Consider the following 17,560-nt stretch of genomic DNA (forward strand, 5'->3'; position numbering starts at 1 on the left):
CCAGAGGAATGATTTTATCTCTCTTATTATTTTTTGAGACTGGGTCTCAATATGTAGGGCTGGTCTGTCTAGCTTTTGCTATATAAACCAGGCTGTCTTTGAATTCCCAGAGATTAGCCTACCTCCTGATGCCTTGACAGTGCTGTGCTTAGCTGCACGCAACACCACAGCTGGCTTTAATCTCTCTTCCAAACTATACGTTCGCTATTTAAATTTACTTTTGAACAAAGAAAATTGTAATTCTGAAATATTTAAGTAATACCTCTTTTGCTAAAAACTTCATCTCCAAAGTAATTGCTTTTTCTTTTTGGCCACTAACATTTACTTGATAAAAGCAACTAACTTTGATTTGGTGTTGAAGTTTGATTTAAATGTTTTAGAGATTTATTTATTTATGCATTTTTAAATGTACCGATGTTTTGTCGGCATACGTTTGCACTTTAGGAGATGCCATTGGACCCCTGGGGCTATGGGTATAGCGGTGCTGAGCTGCAGTGTGTGCAGAGAATTGAGCCTGGTCCTCTGGAAGAGCAGATGTTTCCTGAGGAGACAACGCTCACCTGCAAGGGCCTGCACTGGGTAAACAGCCTGCTCCCAGCACGTCTCCTCAGCGGGGCCTGTGCACAGACTGTGCTCGTCATCAAGCTGGAGAACAAACCAAACCACAATGGCATCACGCACGCCTTCCTTAACAGCGGGGACAGCAAGAGGCTGCGGCTTTCTAGTTGCAAGACTTTTCAACTCCTGAAAAGAAATGTAAAAAGGATGAGAAAACCGAGGTTAGGAAACTAGTAAGGAGCCAAAACAATTTAAATAATAAAAAAGAATGAGAAGGCTTTATACACTGACTGTGCAGCCCGCTCGGTGTCACACAGCTCCTCTCTGCAGCTCACAGTCCTTTCCTGCACAGCTGGGGAATCACAGAATACCATGTGTACTAAACAGACAGGAGACACATCCACACGCTACTGATAAGAAAAAACCACCAGTGACACAGTGGTAGATGACAAATGCATGCAGCAAAGCAACATCGTTGTTTTATTCTGGAAACTACACATGTGTACATGCATGCTTACAGAAAGAAAAGCAAGCCCGGAATGACACACTTAAAACAAGAGATGCAGGGGAAGGAGGCAACGTTTTAAAAGGTGACACTGGGGCGTCTTCTGTCTGTTCTGTAACTCCTTAAAAGTGTTAAACAGGTAGACATTATTTTTTTAAACTAAAAGCTTTTATACGGTGTATGTGGATTAAGGAAAATTTCAAATGAAAACTATTAAAATAAAAACCAGCTGTGATAAAGTACTTAACAGCCGCACTCCCATTACTCCTGGAACACTTTGTCTACCCGGCATCCACAAAAAAGTGAACTTAAAACAGCTACAGACCACGCCAAGAGAAGGCCAGTGAAAGGCGAAGCATCTGACGCTAAGAGCGCACGCATCACCTTCCTTCTGCCATCACAGGGAGTGCTCACAACAGCACACAGGACAGCATTCACTCCCAACAAACCCAGGGAGCTTTCCCCTGATATGGAAAAAGAATACTTTCAAAGAAATTCTAACTTGCTGCTTATCATTCTTCATAAGTAGAGCCTCATGTACATTAAAAAAGAAAGCCAGGCATGGTGGTGCACACCTTTAACCCCAGCACTCGGGAGGCAGAGGCAGGTGGATTTTGGAGTTGGAGGCCAGCCTGGTCTACAGAGCGAGTTCAAAGATACACAGAGAAACTCTTACCGGTGAGTATTGGGGGGTGGGGGGAGAGACGGGATGGGGTGGTTAAAATTAAACTTCTTGTTTTTACCTGAAGACTGTTGAAATCAACTTTTATAATCTGGAAGCAGTCTGTCAAAGGCAGATATCCTCCAGGAATCCGACTCATCTTTTCAGTGGTGTATGGTTCAACTGTTTCTTCAGTATCTACCAAAGAATAGGCTGGGCTCTGAAATTTCACATTTGTTGGCAAATGGATACCAGCAATGTCCTTAGCACCCACCCTAGTAAGAGTTCAAAGAAAAGGTAAGGTATAACACAGATTTTGTAAATTATCAAATATCATCTAATACTCAAGAAAATATAAACATAAAGATGAAATAAAATCCCATGGCCATAGATTTCTTAATTATATCCATAATCACATGAAGAAAAAAATTAAAATAAGTCTATATTCAAATTAACAAGTTTGAGCCAGGTGCAGTGGCACATGACTGTTATCCCAGCACTCAGGGAGGCAGAGGCAGGCAGATCTCTGAGTTCAGGGCCAGCCTGGTCTCTAAAGCAAATACAGTACAGCCAAGGCTACCCAAAGAAACCCTGTCTCAAAAAAAAAAAAAAAAAAATTAACAACTCTGTGGTTAAGCATGCTTGCTGTTGTTGCAGAGGCCTTGAGTTCAGTTGTTCCAACACATGTCAGCCATCTCACAACCACATACAACTCCAGCTACAGGGGATGCAACACCCTCCTAGGGACTCCACAGATACCACATACACATGGCACACATTTACACAAACACACATGCAGAAATAAACATTTGAAAAGTACACAAAGAGGGCTGGAGAGATGGCTCAGAGGTTAAGAGCACTCACTGCCTGCTCTTCCAAAGGTCCTGAGTTCAATTCCCAGCAACCACATGGTGGCTCCCAGCCATCTATAGTAAGATCTGGTGCCCTCTTCTGGCATGCAGGCAGAACATGGTATACTTAATAAATAAATAAATCTTTTTAAAAAAAAGATATACAAGGAAAATATTTAGAACATGTAGTCAACAAATGATTCATATTCAAAATGTACTTTTGGATTCCAGCAAGTTAACAGAAGACAAACAAGACAGAGAAGACACCTAGCTGCTTCGCCACAGGGATAGCCAAGTAAAATATGAATGTGAGCGATCATAAAGCAGTGAGGTGAAAACAGGACAGTCAACAGCAAGGGTTGGAGAGAATCCTGTCCCACACGACTGTATTTATTGGTATTCTTTAACCAATTAAAATACCACAGAGACATTTATATACGTAGAGCTGAGAGCCAACCAGTGCGGTCTCATTCACCAACTAGGCACCTGAGGCCCATGTGTCTGGCGGGTAGCCTGAGCCTACCCTGCGCCTACCAGCATCTAAACACTTTTACTATCACCCGGTCACATGAAACAAAAAGATAAATGAACAATTCACAGCAAAGACAAGAAGTAGGTATTTACCGGTGGTTAGTTCATTTTATTTTTTTCTTTTATTCATCAATACTTGCAACACTATTTTTATGTTGTCTCTATACAGGAAGGAGAGTTCTCTGAATGATTTAAAATTGCATCTGCCCAATCACTGCATTAATGAAGTTAACAAGAAAAACAATACTAAGTTGGGCGTGGTGGCGCACGCCTTTAATCCCAGCACTCCAGAGGTAGAGACAGGCAGATCGCTGTAAGTTTGAGGCCAGCCTGGTCTACAAAGCAAGTCCAGGAGAGCCAAGGTTAACACAGAGAAACCCTGTCTCAAAAAACAAAAAGAAAAACAAACAACAACAACAACAAAAAACAATACTAAAATTTATCTTCACATTGGAAATCCTTTTTTTTTTTTTTTAATTTATTTATTATGTACAGAGTGTTCTGGACACCAGAAGAGGGGCATCACATCTCATTACAGGTGGTCATGAGCCACCATGTGGTTACTGGGAATTGCACTCAGGACCTTTGGAAGAGCAGCCAGTGCTCTTAATCTCCGAGCCCTCTCTCCAGCCCCACATTGGAAATCCTTACTTGAACTTCAATTAAAATCAATCTGAACTTAAATTTTTTCTGCACAACTTCTCACACAAGTTGTATGAAAATAAAGCTGGCTTTGGGGCCGGGCGTGGTGGCGCACGCCTTTAATCCCAGCACTCGGGAGGCAGAGGCAGGCGGATCGCTGTGAGTTCGAGGCCAGCCTGGTCTACAAAGTGAGTCCAGGACAGCCAAGGCTACACAGAGAGACTCTGTCTCGAAAAACCAAAAAAAAGAAAATAAAGCTGGCTTTGATCCTAGAGTTCTACTTAAAATAAATAAGACTAAGCATTACAAGCATGCACTAAGCTGTGAAATAGTGTTCTTATTTTGGGGGTCTCGGGGTGGGAGGGATTTTCTAGACAGAGTTTTTCTGTGTAGCCCTGGCTGTCCTGGAACCTGCTCTGTAAACCATGCCTCAAACGCAAGAGATCTGGCTGCCTCTGCCCCGCCTCCCCACCCAGTGTGTCACCACCGCCTGGCTTAGTGTCTCTCTAACCACTTACTTACCTGTGATGTCTTCGTATCTCTGCACACTCTACTGCCATCCCAAATATAACAGCACTTGCTGGTATAACTTTCCCATACTTTCCACAATTTCCATTTTCTCCTTTGGTCTGAAAATATAATAAAGTCACATCACTACATGTACAAATAAGTATGTGCATAAGTGTGTTTATATACAGGCTAAAAAGTTTTTCCTTTAAAAAGTATTTTCACTGGTATGTGTGCGTCTGTGTGTGTGTGTGTGTGTGTGTGTGTCTAGGACAACCAAGGCTACACAGAGAAACCCTGTCATGAAAAACAAAAAACACGAACCAACCAAATAAATATAAATGTAATTTAATGTTTAGAATACAAGCACAAAAAGAAAAGAAAGGAGTATAAAGCTAGTTCAATTTAAAATATGATTTAATAAAAAACAAAAAGCAAAACAAAAAGGAAAGTACTGAAGAGATGGATCAGAGGTTAAGAGGACTGGCTACTCTTGCAAAGGACCCAGGTTCGACTCCCAGCACCCACAAGCAGCTCATAACCCTCTCTAACTCCAGTCCCACAGGGTGAGATGCCTTCTTCCGACTTCCACAAGCCCTGCACACATGTGAGTCTCACACACACATCCCCAACAGGCAACCACACACATGCATGCAGGCAAAACTCTCAAATACATAAAACAAAAGTAAAGATAATTAAATGTTTTTTGTTGTTGTTGTTATTTTGTTTTGTTTTGTTTTTTTAGTTTTATTTTATGTGCATTGGTATGTAGGTATCAGATCCCCTGGAGCTGGAGTTAGAGACAGCTGTGAGCTGCCATGTGTGTGCTAGGGATTGAACTCAGGTCCTTTGGAAGAGCAGACAGTGCTCTTAACCACTGAGCCATCTCTCCAGCCCCCAAAATAATTAAATCTTTAAAAACAGAAAGAAAATAAAACCAGGCATGAAATGTAGCTCCGCAGTAGTGCACTGGCCATGTGTAAGGCACCAAGGTCATCTCTAGAACTGGAAAAAAGTCAACTTGAAAAATAAACGACTCTTCTATGTCCCATACATATCATCTTCTGTAATCACTGGATTTTACCACAGTGCATTAACACATACAGTAAATTAACTACAATATACACACGGCTACAGGAGAGCTCAGTGTGCTGTCTAGGAGCCTGAGTTCAGTGAGTACCTGAAAACTCCACTGAACTAACATTACTACCCTTTTCCTAGAGATTTGCCAAAATTCCACGCATTGACTGCTGGGAGATTCAAAGCACATCCCTCTTCCACAACTATAGTCAAGAATTTAGTCAGCACTTCCACACATAAGCTCATCCAGAGTCCCTCCTTCCTGTAGTGGTGCATGCAGTGCTGCCAAGTGCTTTCCCTTGTGAACTGGACTGGTGTGTGCAGTGCACATCGTGTTACACTGCTGTCAAGTGCTTTCTCTTATCTTTTGCACCTTGCACACACTCTCGGGACTCAGTGAGCCCCTTGGAATAATGACTACATGCTCGAGTTTAAGTGCTTGCAGGCTGCTTACCTTTGGCTGAAGAAGTAAATTCTCCCACGCATGAATTAAACTCTCCACAATTCCTTCTCCAAATACACCTGCATCGACAGTTTCTGTTACAACTAGGGACACTCTATAGAATGATGTTTTAAGGATACATGTAAGTAAACTGACATACTGTTTATACAAACTGTCAAAGCTCAGACAAAAGGGCAAATATGTTATAGAAAACCTCTACCTAAAATGTTCTAATACATTTCAGTATCTTTCCCGCCTCTCTTGATCATGAACTCTTTTTCCTTGCTCTGGGCAGAGAAGGGTTACTTTCCCAGGCTCTGTTCACTGCCTAAGTCCTTAAGGGTAAGTCGTGCCCACATTAAACACTGAGCATCTAACTCTCACTCTATAAAATGTTTCTCTCCCAGCCTGGAATGGTGGTTTCTATCTCTAGACCCAGAACCTGGGACCTGAAAGCACACTGACCAGGCAGAAGTTAAAAGTCATCTTTGACTACATAGTGGGTTTGAAGCATGAACCCCTGCATTAAAAAGCAAAAACCAGGGACTGGAGAGATGGCTCAGTAGTTAGAGCACTGGCTGCTCTTCCAAAGGACCCGGGCTCATATCCCAGCACCCACATACCAGCTCACAACTGTCTGTAACTCCAGCTCTAGGGGATCTGACACCCTTACATATATGCACATATGCAAGCAGGCAGAGCACCAATGTACATAACATTTTTTAATTTTTAAAAGTTTCTTCTTTAAAAAAAAAAAAAAAAAAAAAAAGCAGAACCCAACCAGGGAAGGAATACAGCCACAGATTCTCCACCATCAATGATCCTTATTTCTTTTTGTTGTTTTGGTCATTGTTTTCCAGACAGGGCCTCTCTGGTAGTCCTGGATCTAGCCACCACCCGGCATGAACTTCCTTTTCAGGTGTCTTTAAGAACAAATTGTTTGTTTTGTGTATGAATATGTGTGTGCACTATTTGTGTGCGTACAGGCGTGCCACAGTGCACATGTCAGTGTCAGACACTACTCTCCCTCTACCTTGTGGTTGCAGGGACTGAACTCAGGTCATCAGGCTTGGCAAATGTCTTTACCCACTGGCCACGCTGCCAGGCCAGTTTTAAATCTGACCAGAACCTTCCCTCTCAAAAGTTCTCTTAGTACCTTCTGTGACACTGCACGTACCCGCGTCTCTCTTACCACTTGTCAGGTCTTTGCAAACACCTCCTCCAGAGCACTGCTTTCATTCATTCATCCTGCCTAGACAACTCAAAGACACTCCCTTTGCTCCTTCTCTGAATTCTTTTCACTTTCACTGTCAGCACCGTTCACTTTGTAGTCTAAAGATAGACCAAAATTTCATAAATATTCCTTATGCCCCTCTCCAGACTTGTAAGTATCTGAAGGGTAGGATGACTTGCGTGTCCTCCATAGTGCCCTGACCCAATTATATCTATGCACAGAAAACATTCAGCATTTATGGCCACACGCCCTTAGAATATTTCAAATTGTCTAGTCTCACAACTTAGTCCAGAAATCTGCTTATGGTCAAAGTGAATGAATAATAGTCTAAGTAGAAACACTTATTTCAGCTTGCTTCAAGAGCAGTCTATTACAAATTTACAAATTTGTAGTACAAATTTGTACTAGTACTAGTACTAGTACAAACTAGTACAAAATTACAAATTAAAGTAACCTCTGAGCCGGGCGTGGTGGTGCACGCCTTTAATCCCAGCACTCGGGAGGCAGAGGCAGATGGACTGCTGTGAGTTCGAGGCCAGCCTGGTCTACAAAGCGAGTCCAGGACAGCCAAGGCTACACAGAAAGACCCTGTCTTGAAAAACCAAAAAAATAAAAAGTAACCTCTAATTCGTGCTACTCCAAATCATATGCTGAAGCCCTAACCCTAACAGCACTGTATTTGGAGACAGAGCTCTTAGGAGGCCGTTAGTTCAATAAGGTCACCAACATGAAGTCCTAATCCAACAGAGGCAAAGTCACATGAGGACAAAAAGAGCAGGTAGCCAACTGCAGCCAGGAGAATGCCTGCCTGAAAATGATGTGCCTGTAGTTTAAATTCTGTGACCTTTAATATTTTGTTATTATAACATGTAAACTAAGGCAACTTTGTTTTTTTATAAAATGAGTACACACCTGCATAAGGATCTGATAAACCTCCTCACCAACAAAGACCACTGAAGGGTAAATACCATGCACTCATTATTAAAACTGGAAGATCTAAAAATCAGAGTTCAAATAATAACAGAACACCAAAAAAGTTCTTCACGTATGAACTACACTTAAGTGAGACAGAAGACAGACGGCATCGGCAGCTATACAAGTATTACATTAGGAAAGGGAAAGTGGGGTTGGAGAGATGGCTCAGAGGTTAAGAGCATTGTCTGCTCTTCCAAAGGTCCTGAGTTCAATTCCCAGCAACCACATGGTGGCCCACAGCCATCTATAATGAGATCTGGTGCCTACTTCTGGTGTGCAGGCATACATTTGGGCAGAATACTGTATACATAATAAATAAATCTTTAATTTTAAAAAGGGGAAAGTGCTTGAAAAGATAGGCAGACACTTTCTAAATGCCTTCTTGTTCTGAGAACCCACTGCTCTCCTGCCCACAGTGAGACTGCAGATACAAACATGGCTTCTATAAAGGTGCTTTCATTGTTTTCAGGACACAGGACAAAGCACTCTGTCAACTGGCACTTCCAAATGTTCATTTTAATCAAGGACACCAATGAAAACATGATGTCTGCTGAGGGTGAATGGCTCACATTGTAAGCACAGTTATTTAACACTGTTGACCTACAGGAAGTCAGTCTACTTTTATGGACAAGACGTCTGAGTTTAGCCAGGTGTGTTGGCGCATACCTTTAGTCCCACCCAGTACTTGGGAGGCAGAGGCAAGAGGATCTCTGAGTTCCTGGCCAGCCTGGTCTACAGAATGAGCTCTGGAACAGCCAGGGCTACACAGAGAACCCTATCTCACAGTGACATGCTAAAGAACGGTTTGTTACTATCAATTTTTCTTGAGTTCTTTATTACTGTTTAAAAAGCACATGTGACTATAAAGACCTGCATTTTTCTTAAGCTAGGTGATAGCCACATCTCCACAAAACAAGGATATTGTTAGTGCTGTTGTTAACACAAGAAGCTGGAAAGGTATATTAATGGTTTTGGTGAATTATAAACATACCTTTCAGGAATGTGTTTTGGAATTTCTATATCGAGTGACTTCATGTGTAGGAGCTTTATCCCAGTCTCCATCTTGTTTGCAGCCACTACATCACACGCAAGTTCATACATGGTCTTGGATAATTCACAGGCATATACTGAGTGTGCACCAGCTTTTTTAGCAAACATGCTGTAAAAGAAGAAAAATCCATTATATCTTTTTCCAATTTTAATAAAATTATGATGCTTCAAACATTTTTCCATTCTTTAATATAACCATCATTTGTTCTGCATTAAAAAAGCTTGAGGCTAGCGAGTTGGCTCAATGGGTAAGCATTTGCTATGCAAGTCTGACGCTCACAGTCCAATCCCTGCAGCCCACAGTGGGAGGAGAAAACTGATTCCTGAAAACTAGTTAACTTCTGACTTCGCATACTGTGGTGAGCAAGCAGGCTTGCAGGTGATATATGTACACGCACACACAGAGTAATAATAATAATCTAATTAAAAGGTAAGATAAGGCCAAGTATGGTGGTTATGTGCCTTTAATCCTACCACTTGGGAGGCAGAAGCATATCTTAGGAGGATATCTCTGTGATACCCAGGCCAGCCTAGTCTACACAGCAAGCTCCAAGGACTACACTGAGAAACTCTGTCTCAAAATAATAATAATAACAATAGCAATAAATAAAAAGAATGAACTAATATACTTGTTTAAAAACAAATCATTTGCCAGGCGTGGTGGTGCACGCCTTTAATGTCAGCACTATAGGAGGCAGAGGCAGGCAGATCTCTGTGAGTTCAAGGCCAGCCTGGTCTACATAGTGAGTCCAGGACAGCCAAGGCTACACAGAGAAACCCTGTCTCGAAAAACCAAAACCAAAACAAAACAAATCACTTGCCAAGCATGGTGGAGCACACCTTTAATCCCAGCACTGGGGAGGCAGAGGCAGGTGGATCGCTGTGAGTTCGTTCAAAGGCAGCCTGATCTACAAAGTGAGTCCAGGACAGCCAAGGTTATATGGAGAAACCTTGTCTTGAAAAAAACAAAACAAAATCTAAAATTTATTATGCAGAATTTCAGTAATCCCAAGTTGCTCTTAGTTTTCTTGAATTTTTTTTTTTTTGGTTTGAACTTTTGATTAGTAAAATCATAGAAAAAAAGTATAAAATTAACAGTTCTATCAATAACACTAACAATATCATGAGAAACAACTACTATTTTTACAAACCAATGTTAGAATTTGTTTGTTTGTTTGTTTTTCCAGACAGGGTCTCTCTGTGTAGCCTTGGCTGGCCTCAAACTCACAGCGATCCACCTGCCTCTGCCTCCCGAGTGCTGGGATTAAAGGCGTGCGCCACCATGCCCAGCTCAATGTCAGAATTTTGGTATCTAACAAACCTGTTTAATTCATGTAAATATAATAAAAGTAATAATTACAACAAACCTCAGTATTCCAGTTCCTGTGCCAATATCCAAAACACTTGTGGACCCCGAGCCCACCGCCTTCTGGATCGCTGCATTGTAAATCCTATTCCTCCTGGTGTCGTTAAGCATGACGAAGTGCCAACGTTCCACCAACCAGTTTGCAACGCGATAAAAGTTCTCCTTGGCGTCACTGAAATCAGGGTTTAGCTTCACCGCTCTATGAAAATACCCAGCTGCCTCATCTCGAAAGCCCATTCTAGATGAGGAAGAGACAGAGTACGTTCACCTCCGTGTGACCAACGGCGGCGGCGCCCCTGTTGGTGCACTAACCCAGCCTGAGCATCCTCACCGCTGCCCCCAAGCCCACAGCAGTCCACCTCCTCTGCAGGTCATGAGCACGGCACGCTCCTGACTTCTTTTCTGAGTTTCTGCCTGTGCATCTCAGATGTCCTAGGGCACCCCTAGGTGGAGTGGAGGCGTCCAAGGCATTGACTTGTACTGAGCTGAATATGAGCAGATTAAAAAAATAAGACAAAGAAGAAATACTACAAGTCATCTGAGCGCTGCTTCTCAGAAGTGATGAAGAACTCCCTGTCACGGTTTAAGAGTTAATCGTAGGCTGACTGCACTGCCCACGACCAGAGTGCATCTCACACACCACCAGACTCAGCAGCTTCCAAACTGGTCTGGACTTTGCTCAGCCTACTTACCCACTCCCTGACCAGAGACATAAATTTCTACAAATATCAAGTTCCATACACAGCTGTTGTCATAAACCAGCAATTTACGGGCCACACAGTCAATACAGCAGAACAAATGGAATTCTTCTCCCTCTCACTTTAGGCACCATCCATTCTAAAGAAACTTAATCAGACGATTCATTCTGAACGTGGTTACGACAAATGAACCATCTAACAAAAGGGCAGTGCGATGTTAAATTGTAAGTGCTCGTGTTTTAGTTTAAAATGAAAACATTAAGGTCAGTATATGTTATTTCTTTGTTACCCTGAAGGCAGAGATATCTTGTTTATATGCTGGAACTGCCCAGGACACATGATAGTAGAAAATACATGGTGTTAATGTAAACAAGCCTCACCATGCTAGACCAAAGTGTGTAAGGAGGACGATGGCTGCTCAGTTCCTTTACCTTGTCACAACTCTACACTGTACACACTCCTTCCCCAGAGCCATGGCTCTGCCCCGTCCTGAGTCAAGTAAGGGCCCTTGGGAGTAGGAGACAAACTACTAGGTTGATTATCAACAGCCAATAGACTCCAGATACATTTAAGAGAAATTCTGTGGTCACTTACACTTTGTGGTTCATTACTAATAACATTAATGATTTGAGAGAAAACAACAACGCATGAGAACAGCTAGAAGGAATATATAAAATGAGATTCATTTATTAAATTCCTTAAAGTTGAAAGTACAACTTGCCAATCTGGCAGAACAATGCTCTTTCCCCATTACTTTAAAACTTTCTAACTCAAAAGCAATGCTGGCCTTTGGCTGTGGTTCCTGTAATTCCTTGGCAATGCTTATGGCTTGTGATGGTGTGCATAAGAGCTCACGTGGCAAGCCTGACTGGGATCCCTTGAGACGCCTGCTGACATGTGGGTACTCACACTGGGAAGGGTTTTGCCTGCCTTAACTGACGATGAGTGCTTCCACGCGCCTCAGTGTTTGTATAAGCAATGTGATTGCGCTGGACAGGACTTTTATTCTAGAGTCTAGAATTTGGGTATGCATCATATGGAGGTGGTACCTGAGTATACCGCCTCCAATAAAAACACCGTGTACTAGGCCTCAGAGGAGCTTTCCAGATTATAAACATATGACTCAGAGTAAAGGTGGAAATGTGCACTGTGACGTCAGAGAGGACCTTGAGGACTGCTCTTGGATTCTCTCCAACGTTGCCAGTGTTCTCTTTCCTTTTGCTGGTTTTGCGTTCCAATCAAACTAAGACAATCTGTTAATGACTTACTACCAACCTCGCCCATTTTGTCTGCTGTGCAAAAAACTTACACGGCCTTCTAACAGTTTCCCACAGTTGCTAAGAAGACACTGCAGGAGGGAAGTTTTGCCTTCTAGTGCCACTATAGGCAGGGTTTCTCCAGAATCACACGCCCTGTGTTCATGGAAGGCAACAGTGTTCCAGCGCATGGCACCAGAGCATGCAGTGATGGGCAGCTACTCTAGAACTCTAGCCTAGTGGAGAGCTCCTTAACAGTATGCTCCAAAGTTTATACTTCCCCATTAAGCTTTCTCTGGCACCCCAAAAGGAAAAATTCTAGCATTTTCCAAAGAAGAGATTCACCAGCTTTCTGGCATCCTGTGAACCACAGCTATGCCTTTTCAAACAAGGACTGGATCTGAGCCCAGTAAGGAAAACTCTCCCTTGAATATGTCCTCAGCGCTAGGGGTGTGACTCATATAATATACTATAAAATTGCCATGGACCAGCAAGACGGCTCAGTAGGCAAGGGTTCTTGTCACTAAGCCTGAAAACCTCAGTTCAATCCCCAAGACCTAGCTCATGGAAGGAGAAAACCAACTCTCTCTGACATCCACAGGCACATCTTGGCACATGAACCCACAACACAGGTATCCGTACACATGTACCCACATGTACCCAAATAAACCTGATTTTTAAATTGCTAGATTACATACCATATTCACATATCATTCCTATATTCTTTTTGAGTCTCACTCACGTTGCTTATATTACATTTCCCTATTCAAAGGACTGTATGCACAGGCAGAGTCGGGCAGAGATGTAATCTCCAGCTGAAATATCACCTAAGCCCACAGGTTAAAGACCAGACTGAGCTCGTGGTAAGCCTCCATCTCAAAACCAAACAAAGTAAGTTACTGCATAACTTACACTCGCCTTGGACTGGTAAAAAAAAAAAAAAACAAGCCTCATTGTAGTGAGGTCACTACAAACCTGAAGAGATGCTCTCCCATGCTATTGCAAATCACTTCATCATCAGGAAACAGCTCCAAGGCCTGCTCATAGCAGCCAAGTAAGTCTTGTACTCTACTGAGTGCATCAAGCTCTTCAGCCCACTTGAAAAGTGTATACTGAAAAGTTTCCTTCACAAACAAGAAAAAAAAATTACAAATTAGTAAACAAGAAAGAATTCATAACTCTAGCTGAAGATTCCAACAAATGGAACTATAAATGGAACGATGACCTGAAATTGCTAATTTTTAGTATGTGCAGTTTGCCAAATGTGGTGGTTTGAGTAAGGACAGCCCCACGGGCTCATACGTGTGAGTGATGGTGATACAGCTGTCTCTAAGTCACTGCTGTTCCTGTAAGTAACCCCAATAAAACTCACTGGTTCACCAAGTTGGACTTTGGTGGGATCCATATTTTGGTCTGTCATGGGGTCCCTATCTAGAGTGAGTATGTATGTGTTTCGTCCCCCAAGTTTGGTCAAAAAAAAAAAAACATATCCTAACTGCACTATCTTTAAATCAACACCTCCTGACAATCCATACTGTTACGGCTTAACCTGACCGTTACAGTCACTTGGTACAATGCACCAACTTCCTCCTCACTGCCAACCTAGCCCGTCTCATTTCCCTCTAACGGTTTGCCACGACACTGAACTATGGAAAGAAGGCAGGCTCACACATTCCAGCTTCAAGTCAACGAACTTTACACACAAGATTCAACACCTGGAACTGAATAACAGTTTATTAGAAAGATAAGGATAACGAAGGAGATTCTTTTCTTACATGGTAGATAGTCTAGATACCTAGGTCTTACACGAACAGCTCAACAGTTCTTCCATAGGTTAGTAGAATGGGGAGCTAGGAACACTGGTCAGTAGCTGAGCACTTTCCTGGTATGCCTAAGGCCCTCAGTTTCGACTCCGGTAACAACAAAAATGAGTAAATAATACAAGCGCTAAGGGGCTGAGGAGATGGCTCAGCAGGTAAGAGCAGTGCTTGCTGCCCTTGCAGAGGACCCAGGTTCAGTTCCCAGCACTCAGCTGCTTACAACTGCCTATAATTCTAGTCCCAGGAAATCGAGCCGGGCGGTAGTGGCGCACGCCTTTAATCCCAGCACTTGGGAGGCAGAGGCAGGCGGATCACTGTGAGTTCGAGGCCAGCCTGGTCTACAAAGTGAGTCCAGGACAGCCAAGGCTACACAGAGAAACTCTGTCTCAAAAAACCAAAAAAAAAAAAAAAAAAAAAAAAAAGGAAGAAATCGAATGCCCTCTTTTGGTCTTAGATACACGCACACATGTAGAATGTGTGTACATATACATACACACACATGTACACACATATATACACACACATATACATACACACATACATATACATGCAAATATGCTTACATATTAAATTTATTGATTTATTTTTGGTTTTTCAAAACAAAGTTTCTCTGTGTAGCCTCGCTGTCCTGGAACTCACTCTGTAGACCAGGTTGGCCTCAAACTCAGAGGCCTGCCTCTGCCTCCTGAGTGCTGGGATTAAAGCTGTGTGCCACTACTGCCTGGCTATGTACTAAATTTAAATTTTTTTAAACGCAAGTTTAGTGACTCAGTGTGACTGAAGTGTGGGTGTAGGCAGCAGAGAGAATATCAAGAAAGCAAACAGAAGCTTGAGGCTTTTGCAAAGAAATATGAATTTGGTTTCCTATAAAAGGAAACCAGAAGCCAGGCGTGGTGACGCATACCTTTAATCCCAGCGCTTGGGAGGCAGAGGCAGGTGGATCGCTTCGAGTTCGAGGCCAGCCTGGTCTACAAAGTGAGTCTAGGACAGCCAAGGCTACACAGTGAAACCCTGTCTGGAGAAAAACAAACAAACAAGCCAGTTGCTAAGTCCTACTGAATGCTGGTTATTACGTTTGTTTGTTTGTTTGTTTGTTTGTTTTTTAAAAAATAGGACAAGGGCTCACACAACCCAGGCTAACCTCAAACTCATTGTGTAGCTGAACTTCTGAGCCCCCCTGCCTCTACCTCGCACATGCTGGGATTACAGCTTATCCTTGCCACACTAGGTTTAGCCCTCGTGCCCAATTCTACCAACTGAGCTACATCTCTGGCCATACAGCTAAGTTTTACGTAATTATTTTTTCTGTGTTGGGACTGGAACTCAGAGCCTCACACCCAGGGCCATTCTAAGGCAAGCTGTTGTCCAGGTCTATCCTCCAAGCCAAACAACTGCCACGTTGGGGGTGGGGGGGCGGGAGATAGCTGTGCCACCTGCAAAAGATCACACCAGATGGACCTGTTGACCTTTTCAATCCCTCCCAGAACGGCAGGCTGGGTCACATGACACTCTCCTGCTGTTCCATACCACCTGTTTTTGTTTTTTTAAAGATTTACTTATTTATTTATTTATTTATTACATATACATTGCTCTGCCTGCTTGTACCCCTGCAGGCCAGAAGAGGGGACCAGATCACATTCTAGATGGTTGTGAGCCACCATGTGGTTGCTGGGAATTGAACTCAAGACCTCTGGAAGAGCAGTCAGTGCTCTTAACCACTGAGCCATCCCTCCAGCCCCCTCCATACCACCTGTTCTGAGCAATACTATCCTAACTGCACGGCTTAGGGTACAGTCTAGAGCAGTGGTTCTCAACCTTCCTAATGCTGTGACTCTTTAATACAGTTCTTCATGCTGTGGGGACCCCAACCACAAATTATATTCATCGCTACTTCATAATGATAATTTTACTACTGTTTCAATTGTAATGAAATACCTGATATGCAACCCTGTGACCAGGTCCTGACATTTCTACGAGTTACAAAAGCCTAATGCTACTGACATCTAGTGGGCAGAGGACGGACCAAGGAAGACAGTATACCTTCTGCACACGATAACGCAAAACCTCCAGCGCAGGGCTAATTTAAATTAGATACTGAAGGAGAGAAAGAATTACCCTGCCTCGTTCGCATTTACGGGGCCTTTGAAATCTTAAGTGAGGCAGAAATTTTGAAAGAGGTGTGTGACAACTCTTGACTTTTGTTACTAAAACATCGCTGTATTGAGAGGGGCTGCAGAGAGCCTCAGTCTATCTCTGTCTCTCTCTCTCTCTGTCTCTCTGTTTCTCTCTCTCTCTCTCTCTCTCTCTCTCTCTCTCTCTCTCTCTCTCTCTCACACACACACACACACACACACACACACACACACACACACACACACACACACACAACACACACACCCCACCCTGTTGTCGCTGTCAAGATCGCAGGGTTTGGCAGCCACCGGGAAGGAAGGCCTCACCTTCACGTCGTCTTTGAGCTCTGGCGCCAGGCTGAGCACTAGGAGGTAGTGGGCATAAGCAGTGCCGAAGTCCTGGGCGCCCAAACAGTGCTCAGCGCTCTGCAAGGATCGCGCCACCAGCCGGTCCCGGCCGGCCGCACCTGCGCCACCACCCCCTGCTCCCCGGCGGGACCTGGGCCTCGAGTTCGGCATGGCTGAGTCTCCGCTCGGAAGCCCACGAGGAAGACGCCCTTGTCCGGAAAAGAGTCTCCAAGCCCAGGACCCAAGGAAGCAAGAGAACACACAGAGGTTGGAGGAGATCACCTCCACAGAGTGGGGAGCTCCGCCTTCTCAGCAGCGGACGGAGCTGCGCGCGCACCGGGCGGCGGCGCGCTGTGATGACGTCACCCGGCGAGCCGCGCGCGCGCTCTCGGGGAAAGCGCCGGCACTGCTAACGCCGAGGAGTACATGGGATGTAAGCCCCTTCTGCTCCGCTGTCACGTTGCTTTGGCCGGCCAGGTTTCCCACCTTGTACAGTGTGCCGCTGCGAGTCTCAAGACTCTGCTCGCGTCAGGCGTGCGCGATGCTCCAGGCCTCTGGATCTCAGCGCACCACTCGTACTTGTGCAAAACGAAGTAAAAAACTCATTAAATTTGGCCATGGTGTAGTCTCTTAGCGTCAAGTATTCTCACAAGACCCAATGAGGCGGAACTTTGGATCACGCTCCATAAACGCGATCTCTCTGAGAACTACTTCAAGGTTGCACAAGTCACTGGGATGGGTACAGCGGAATCCGAATTTCCTAATCCCTGTTACATTAGTCAAGTGTTTCTCCTGCTCTTTAGTTTTGCTTGTGTGCTTTCCAAGCTATTCATATCCTCCTTATGTGGTGCTTTCTGAACTAAGCAATGTAGAATTTAACTATACAGCATTTCTCTAATAAGAT

The 17,560-nt window shown here is 43.6% G+C and overlaps 1 pseudogene across 1 annotated transcript in view; it reads right to left on the minus strand.

The window, feature by feature from the left end:
* LOC311583966 (protein arginine N-methyltransferase 9-like) overlaps positions 1-17,022 on the minus strand; it is a 31,563-nt pseudogene extending 14,541 nt beyond the window's left edge. The window contains exons 1-8 of the transcript in view: positions 16,636-17,022; positions 13,332-13,480; positions 10,404-10,640; positions 8,978-9,145; positions 5,790-5,892; positions 4,271-4,377; positions 1,807-1,999; positions 561-744 (exon numbers count right to left, since the gene is read on the minus strand). The product of the transcript in view is annotated as a protein arginine N-methyltransferase 9-like (transcript). The remainder of the gene's footprint in view (positions 1-560; positions 745-1,806; positions 2,000-4,270; positions 4,378-5,789; positions 5,893-8,977; positions 9,146-10,403; positions 10,641-13,331; positions 13,481-16,635) is intronic.
* Between the last annotated feature and the right edge of the window lie 538 nt (positions 17,023-17,560).

Source organism: Acomys minous (assembly GCF_964271855.1).
Source record: "Acomys minous genome assembly, contig: SUPER_14_unloc_1, whole genome shotgun sequence".
In the NCBI taxonomy this organism is placed as follows: Eukaryota; Metazoa; Chordata; class Mammalia; order Rodentia; family Muridae; genus Acomys; species Acomys minous.